At 44.8% G+C, this 8,321-nt stretch overlaps 1 long non-coding RNA gene across 1 annotated transcript in view; it reads right to left on the bottom strand.

The window, feature by feature from the left end:
- Window positions 1-2,905: 2,905 nt before the first annotated feature.
- The window catches only part of LOC311517158, a 48,456-nt gene continuing 43,040 nt past the window's right edge, over window positions 2,906-8,321 (bottom strand). Inside the window, exon 2 of the long non-coding RNA XR_014710618.1 lies at window positions 2,906-3,776. This is a non-coding gene — a long non-coding RNA (uncharacterized lncRNA). The remainder of the gene's footprint in view (window positions 3,777-8,321) is intronic.

Raw genomic sequence — 8,321 nt, 5'->3', positions numbered from 1 at the left:
TCACAGGCCACCAACACCCCCCAGCACCCACACACTACACCCAACAACCAAAATTAGATCAAAGTAAATGTGACCCACAGGAGACTAGACTATTATGTGGCATAGGCAGAGAATAGGTGGGACCGAGGTGCACCTGTGCTTGAGATCCTCGCAGTGACAGAGAAATGGTTAAATGATTTATTCCCAGATAATCCCGGCAAGTGACCCGCACCCACACACAGCAGAGGAAGGTGAAAACCACCCAATGTCACTAGCTTTAGTGGACATGGATCACAATTGATCACCGTCCTCTTTATAACAATCTTGTACAATCTTGTACATGTCTGAAGGCTGCTTTCTGGTCCCCGCCCCCCTTCCTTTTCTCAAGACTAAACATAACCAGTTTTCGTAACCTTTCCTCACAGGTCAGGTTTCTACACCTTTGATCATTTTTGTTGCTCTCCCCTGAACTCTTTCTAATTTGTTCACACCTTTCTTAGAGTGTGGTGCCCAAAATTGTACACCGCACTCCAGCTAAGGTCTCACCAGCACCAAGCAGAGTGGGACAATTACCTCCCATGTCTTACATACAGTAATCCCATTAATACACCCCAAAAGAATATTAGCCTCTTTTGCAACTGTATCACATTACTGGCTCATATTCAATTCATAATCCACTATGATCCTCAAATTCTTTTCCTCAGGACCACTGTTTGTCTGGCTATTTCCCATTTTCTGGTTGTGTATTTCATTTTTTTCTTTCCTAAGTCCTTTGTACTTGTCTTAATTGAATTTCATCTTGTTGCTTTCAGACCAATTCTCCAATTTGTCAAGGTCATTTTGAATTTTAATCCTGTTCTCCAAAGTGCTTGCAACCCTTCCCAGCTTGGTGTCATATTCAAATTTTATGAATACACTCTTCACTCCTTTATCCAAATCATGAATGAAAATATTGACTAGTGCCAGACCTAGGACAGTGGGGCCCCACTAGATTCATCATCCCAGTTTGACAGCGAACCATTGATACCTACTCTCTGAGTATGGTCACCTTATGGTAATTTCTTTGAGATCACATTTTCCTTGTTTGTTTATTGGAATATCATATGGGACTAGTGTCAAAAGCTTTACTAAAATCAAGATAAATCTTGTTGATTGCTTCCTCCCATCCACGAGGCCAGTAACCCTGCCAAAAAGGGAAATGAGGTTGGGTTAGCATGAATTGTTCTTGACAACTCCATGTTGGCTATTACTTATAACCCTCATTTCCCCTACACATTGATCGTTTAACAATTTGTTCCAATATCTTTCCAGGTATTGAAGTGGGCTATAATTCCCTGGGCCTCCTTGTTCCCTTTTTTAAAGATAGGTACGAGGTTGTTGATTTCTCCCTCTGACCCTATAGAATCACTCTTTGCCTGCATGCCTGGAGCAGGGCAATCATCTCATCATTCCTTCCTGCCCAACATCTTGCCCCCTCCCCCAGATCTTTAGCTCACGCAACCACCTTTCGAAAGGTTTTGTGCTGATGAAAGTGAGAGCATTATTAATAGAATCAGTAGCTCTGCAAAGGCACCTCGTTTCTGACCTGCAACACTCCTACTCCTTGGTGATCATGCCCCCTTCTCACATACCGCCCCAACGCATCTGTCTCCTCACCTACAGTACCCGCGAGCTCTGAGCTCCCCAGACTGCTCTGGGGATGCATCTCACTCCTGACCCATTTGCTTGTCCAACTCTGGGCTTCCATACTTCACCTGCAGCGAACCTTAATTTTGAATGGCAGAGCTCCTCGGGCGCACACTTAGATCTCTGCAATTGTGCCTCAAACCTTGTCTGAAGCTTCCCTCAATGTTCCACTTCCAGACCTCTCTTGGTTTAGCCATTGAGAAAAGATCCTCATTGCGCTTTCGGATGTGATCACACACATTTTCACTTGCGATTTGAGCCCAGGTCACCTGGGGTGAAAGGCTGTTGCATTAAGTGATTTGAGCCTGTGTTTTAGATTAACAGTCCTTCTTGGCTAGAAAACTTGCCACCCAGAGCAACATGAAGGCAGCCAAGTTATAAACCTTTTATAAACCTGCATATGTGTCAGCTCCTCGGCATGATGCCAGTGAGGTGTTAGAACTGCACAGCTCTCAGGTGCTCATATAACAACATGCTTAGCATGTTACCCAATTGTTATACCATTGTTTTGAGTTAATGGCCAGAGGATTAGATCATCCAGACCTAGTTAAATTCAACTCTGATCTAATCTATCCATCCACGGCGTCCAGCAACAGTAGTAAATCCAGGCACTGAGCCTAGAACGGGAGAGTATGACTTGAAAGTGGACTCCCCTCTTGTCTTTCTGGAGCTCAGACATCGGGTTTTATTCATAAATCCCCACACTGGGTAATGACTCTTCTTTGGGCTTGACTTCACTACAAAACCAGGGTGTATTGAACACCACCTGGAGCAACTGTGTTAATTAACTGCGAAGCAAAACACACCCTTGTCCTGTGTACACTGACCACACAGCTGTGTTCTGTATGGTCTTCTAAGGCCTGGTCTACATGAGCCGGTTAGGTCAACGTGAGCTGCCTTGCGTCGACCTAGCTGTGGGAGCATCTTCACTTACATTTGGCTCCCGCTGACATAAGTGCCTATCTATGCCAACTTAATAACACCCCCTCCCCGAGCGGCGTCGAGTCACGGTCGATGTAATGAGATCAATGCAGTGTCAGTGTAGACACTGTGTTGCTTATATTAACTGGCTTTCAGGAGCCGTCCCACAATGCCAGAGACGACACGTGGGGGGACACAGGGTATCCAGCCCCTATCACTGGCCACTCTCAGAAATGACCATTGCCTCCAAAGATACAATGCACACTCCAGCCTGTTAGTTTGCCTGAGGACTCGCACTTTAATATACAGCCCCAAGATGTCTGATAGGAAAATTCAGAATACGTTTATTACTAAAGAACAGGGCTTTAAGTGATACTAAGCAACAGAAAAAGGAGCTCTGGCCACAAACAACACAAAACCAGCCCACTGTCTGGAGTCTAACACTTGACTTCAGTGATATACAGTTTTTGCATAATCAGCTGTCGCACGCACATCAAACGACCAGCAAGTCCAGCCCCTCAGGCAGGAGCCCACAGGGTTCATAGGCTCAGAGGGCACAGATCCCTTCGTCCCCAGAGTGATGGGTAACAAAGGAGTCCCCTGCTTGCCCTTCTATAGTCCAGAAATGAATTCTTGGAAAAGTAAACCAAATGTCCTCTTCCCTGCAGCTTGTTCTTTGGGGTGCAGGCATCAAGCCCCTTCTTCCTCCTCGCGTCAACTTGCTTTCTTGATTGGCGCGCTCACTTTCTTTACCTTCAATGCAAATGGACAGTCATTGCCTTTTGCTTGTAATCAAGCCATGATGTTTTCTTATCCGCGTGTTGGCTGGACCCCTGCTGACAGGTAAATCCACATCCTCTGGCCAGGGCAGGTTTGTTTATCAGCTGCCTCCATGTGCCATGGGTCTGCAGGCTCGGTGCTCTTGAACAGCTCTGAATTAACCCCATTCCAGGACCCGCTTCAGTGTGGCAACCCCCTCAGGGCACACTCTCACTAGGGTTAGCCTCCTTGGCTTCGGTGCCTCCTGGGACTAGTCACGGAGTCTTCAGCACCCCTGTTTCATGCCGTGAGGTCCCTGCAGTGAATCCACCTGAATAGGACACCTGGGGAAGCCTTGCACACCCCACCAAAGGGGAGCAATGCACCCCTGCCTTCCTCAGTTCTCAGTCAGCTGTGACTCTCAGCCAGCACTGTAAAAAACAAAAGGGTTTATTATTTGTCTGGAAAATAGAGTAGAAAATTCTTTCTTAGCACAGAAAGCAGGAAGTTGCAACACAGTCCATTTGGCTGAGTCCTGAACCTGGAGACCCTTTCTCCTGACCCATCCTGACCCCAGTCCAGCAATGTGCGTCCAGCAGCACACGGCCCACACATGGCCACCCCACCTGGCCACTCCTCAGTCTTTTGTTCCTCTCCTGGGACCTGCAGTCACCTGGTCTCCTCCTGACTCATTCTTTGTTCTCCAGCTGGCCAAACCAGCTGGCTTCCTGAATAGGGCCAGGGTTGTCAGTAGCTAGGAAACAAATCACCGGGCTATTGTCTGGGCCAAGGCCCCACCTGGTTCTCTGAATTCTTCTGCAAAGAAAACGCATTTTCCCCTCCCCCTAGTTAAGCATGCAGTACATAGGGGAAACTGAGGCACACACAAACTGCATACAAAATATTCTGAAAAATCCTATGTCATCACACCATGCTACCAGAGTGCACACTTACCTCTCTATGCACAAGCTACCCCCAACATCACGCAATGATATTCATGACCGAGATGTCACCAGTTTATATACGATGCCTTACAAGACGTTGTTTGGCTAAATATTCTAACTGTGTGTTGGGTGCATCCTTTGCCAGTGAAGACTCGCCCTTTATGTGGCCAGTTCTGATCCCTTCTAAGACAATGTGAGTTTTGCCCTTGCCCTAAGTTGCAGCAGTACGGCTACACTATGAGCCTGGGTCTCTTTTTTCCTGCACCTTGGACCATCATTTCCACCTGTGCAAAGTGGGTGTAAACTGATGCAATCTGATCTGGACATTCGTTGCACCCATCTGAATGACTTCACAAGGTGCAGGGCAATGGAGACTGCGCCCTATAATTCTCAACAGCTCACAGATAAGGAGTAGATTTTCAAAGCTCAGGGCCCGGGGGTTTTCAAATTGGGCATGGAAACTGATGATGCAGTCTGGTATTTTCTGTGATACAGTCGTGCTTATTTAGAAGGACTGCACAAAGTCCTGTTTCTCTGAACACAGGAGGAATCAAACAACAGCAGCAACAGGTTCACTGTTCCAAATCTGCCTTTCCACCCTGCACTCTGTGCCCAAAAAGCCTTTCCCCTTTGCTTTATCTCCAGGCCACATTACTGTGCTTCCAGGATGTGTTTGCCTGGCTCTCTCTCTCCGCTTGTCTCTCTGTCCCTGTGTCTCTTTGCTTTCCACACTCTGCTTCCCACACTCTGACCCCTAAAACAATACTCAGACAACCTCCGAGTCCAAGTCACTAGAATTCCTGAGTGGCCTTGGCTATGCCTATGTCCTGGAGACAACTATTGCTTCTTACATTAAACCTGAATGAACGGCAGCTGTTACACTCATTAGTTTACATGAGGTTTTAATCTACTCTGTAACAATACTCCCTGCCTTAGTTTCTCCCATTCTCCGGATGGAGCCTAACACCTTGTTCACCAGCCCATCCCAGGTGGAAAGAAAAAAAAATTACAATTGTCCACATTCGCCAACAGCCCTGGAAGCAACAAGTGTAGCGTTGGCTGGGAACGGGCAAGTCACCCCAGATGTGCACAGCTGAGGCTGGCCTGCCCGAGGGCACAATGCCCAGGCTAACGAGGATTGGCTGGCTGTGTATCAACAGGATCCTTCACTCACAAATACATCTGTTTGTCTTAAATGACAGTTTGGAACACAGATCATCAGACTCTCATTTTTAGCCAGTTACTGAGCATTTGCTTTGCACAATTTGTACGGAAAACAACTTATTACAGCTCCCAACCTGCGTGGAATTGTCTTCCCTTCCCAGTAGCACACTCTGCAGATGGTGCCTAATGGCTTTGGGTAAATACCATAAGACGTGGCAGAAACAACATTTCTGAGCTCAGCCTGGGGAGAGACCGCACCACAGAGAGTGGGGATGTGGTCACTCCTGATTAACGATTAAGGGGCTGATCACAGGACGGGCCGAGTATCCATTGAAATTGGTGTACTGGAAGGAACAATCCTGCATTGCAAGGGAGATGGACATGGACTGGAAGATGCAATGACTAATTTTTTTAAGTGATTTGGGAGGGGCCTCAATTTTTGGTGTGCCCAACTTGAAAGTCCTTAAATGCAGGTTTTTCCCTGAATCTCAAGGTGGGTGCCCAAAAATCACATAGTCACTTTTTTAAAACCTTGGTCCTTGTTTCTCATGCCCCAGTCTCTAGCTGTGATTCTGTGACTGCAAGTCGTGGGTGAATTATGTTCTATCCATGTTAGGTAGACATCAGATGTGAGTCAAAATCAAAACCCTTCATCCAGTCACCCTTTAAATTTGTGGGCAGCGGAACCAGAATCCAAACATAGGTCAGAATTTTGTGGCTAGCCCCATCACTATCATGATATAAAAGAAAACTCTGGATCCTGACCACTCTGAACCTTGGGAGGGTTGAGATCTAGTTTGGATGGTTTGAGGTAAAATATAATCTATTTGCTAAGCACACACAGAGAAATAATAATGGAAGTTAGTATAGCTGTAACAGAAAATAGAAAAACTATTAAACTAAAAATAGGCTTGCCTATACGTTTTAATCATTGAGTGTTAAGAGTTTAGGTTGAGACCCCGTAGAAGTTGGCAGCTGGCATAAGATAGCTGTTAGGATATAGATATTCAGGCCTGTCTGTAAAGGCCTATACTCTAAGAATTTAGGTGTATTCCTATCACTTGGCTAGTTAGAGGTATAAAAGAAAGAATCAAAATCACTGTCTGCCAGTGTAAGGGCCTTCTCTTACTGTGACAGTCTGAGGCCCTGTTCTTAGGCTAAGGCCTTTGGCTAAGCGACAGAGGCAGCCATAAGCTGGGAAGTGAATGGTCACATCCTCACATTCCAAACTAGTCACATTGAAATAAGGTGCTATTGGGCTGTTAGGAATTTAATCCTGTCCTTATAGTGCCTATCACCTCCAGAGAAAGGGAAGTGCCTAGAAGCTGTAAAAGGAAATTGAGGTTGATAGTTTTCTGTCTGGTAAGAACTCACTTATCAATAGACACAGCTGGGAAACTCTTATGTCTTTACAGATGTAGTTGTGAAATCCTCACTTCTGTATTGTTTTGTCATTATAGTTCCCACTTTGCTATTGTTTATTGGCATGGTCTCTGTCTGGTTCTGTGATTGCTTCTGTCTGCTGTATAATTAATTTTGCTGGGTGTAAACTAATTAAGGTGGTGGGATATAATTGGTTAGCTAATCCATGTTAGGATTGGTTAGTTAAATTTTAGTAGAATGATTGGTTAAGGTATAGCTAAGAATATTACTATATAAATTAGGGGCAAACAGGAAGTAAGTTGGGATTCGAAAATAAGGAAAAAGGAACTTGTATTTAAGCTTGCTGGAAGTTCACCCCAATAAACATCGAATTGTTTGCACCTTCGGACTTCGGGTATTGTTGCTCTCTGTTCATGCGAGAAGGACCAGGGAAGTGAGTGGGTGAAGGAATAAGCCCCCTAACAATAGCATGTGTATTATTTGCTTGGCCTAAAGTTATAAAATTTAGCAATATGCACCTTGTTATAGTTTAGCAATGCACCGTGTGATAAACAGGTTAAAAATGAATGCATGGTAGCATCTTAGGGTACTTTTACAAGGAGGTAATGATGGAGCAAACTGCACTGATGTTTTGAAACTATTGGGATGTTAATTGATGCAAGTGAGGTGTTAACGGTCAAAAGTTTAAGTATGGTTACCTAGAATACTCCATATGGTTATTCTGAATATCCCTATAGGCAGAGGCTGAAAACTTGGTCCCAGACATATGTGGTGGAATAGGAAAAGACGTATAAAGGATGTGGTTATTCAACTTGTTATTGAGACACTGGACTGATGATATGGGACAACTGGGTAGGACGCTTGGCCCAGATTCTTCCTCCGGGGGTGATCACTTACTTTTTCTTGTACCTTTGTTATAATGGTTTCCATAAGGTTGGAAGAAAGCACAATGTAAGATTGTAAATATGAACAATGCAGGAAAGCCCTTCACTTTTCTTACCTTAGTCTTATACTTATGTAATTAATTTTTTCTATGATTTCAATCATCAAAATTAACTAAGGCTCACAAAGTTTCTGTGTGTGCTTTACCAATTAGAACATCTTAATTAACTCTACCTAGCCATCTGAATAAACTGCCTGTTATTGGTGACAAGTGTATGTTGCACCACAATACATAATTTGATAACTGCAATAATTGAACAGGCTGGAGCTTTCTTTCCTTCTTGGGGATGGGGAAATTCTCTGGCCCCTTTGAGAACAAAAACATAAAAGCAATGGAAGGAGGGTGAGCAGCTGGGTTTTCTGCTGACTGACACAGGTGCTGCTGAATTTGATGGCTAGCAGTTATGGGCAACCCGTGTTTAAACAGTGAAGTAACCTCTCCCAGCAGGTCTCATTACTGGAGAAAGTTCTCTCTGCTCCCTTCCTGCCCCCTGGAAAGATGCCTGGATTTTGGATTCAGCAGAATTCTGTTAATAAGGACAC

The sequence above is a fragment of the Lepidochelys olivacea genome (assembly GCF_965140295.1).
Source record: "Lepidochelys olivacea isolate rLepOli2 genome assembly, chromosome: 2".
NCBI classification, from domain to species: domain Eukaryota; kingdom Metazoa; phylum Chordata; order Testudines; family Cheloniidae; genus Lepidochelys; species Lepidochelys olivacea.
This window is presented reverse-complemented; position numbering and strand designations above follow the sequence as displayed.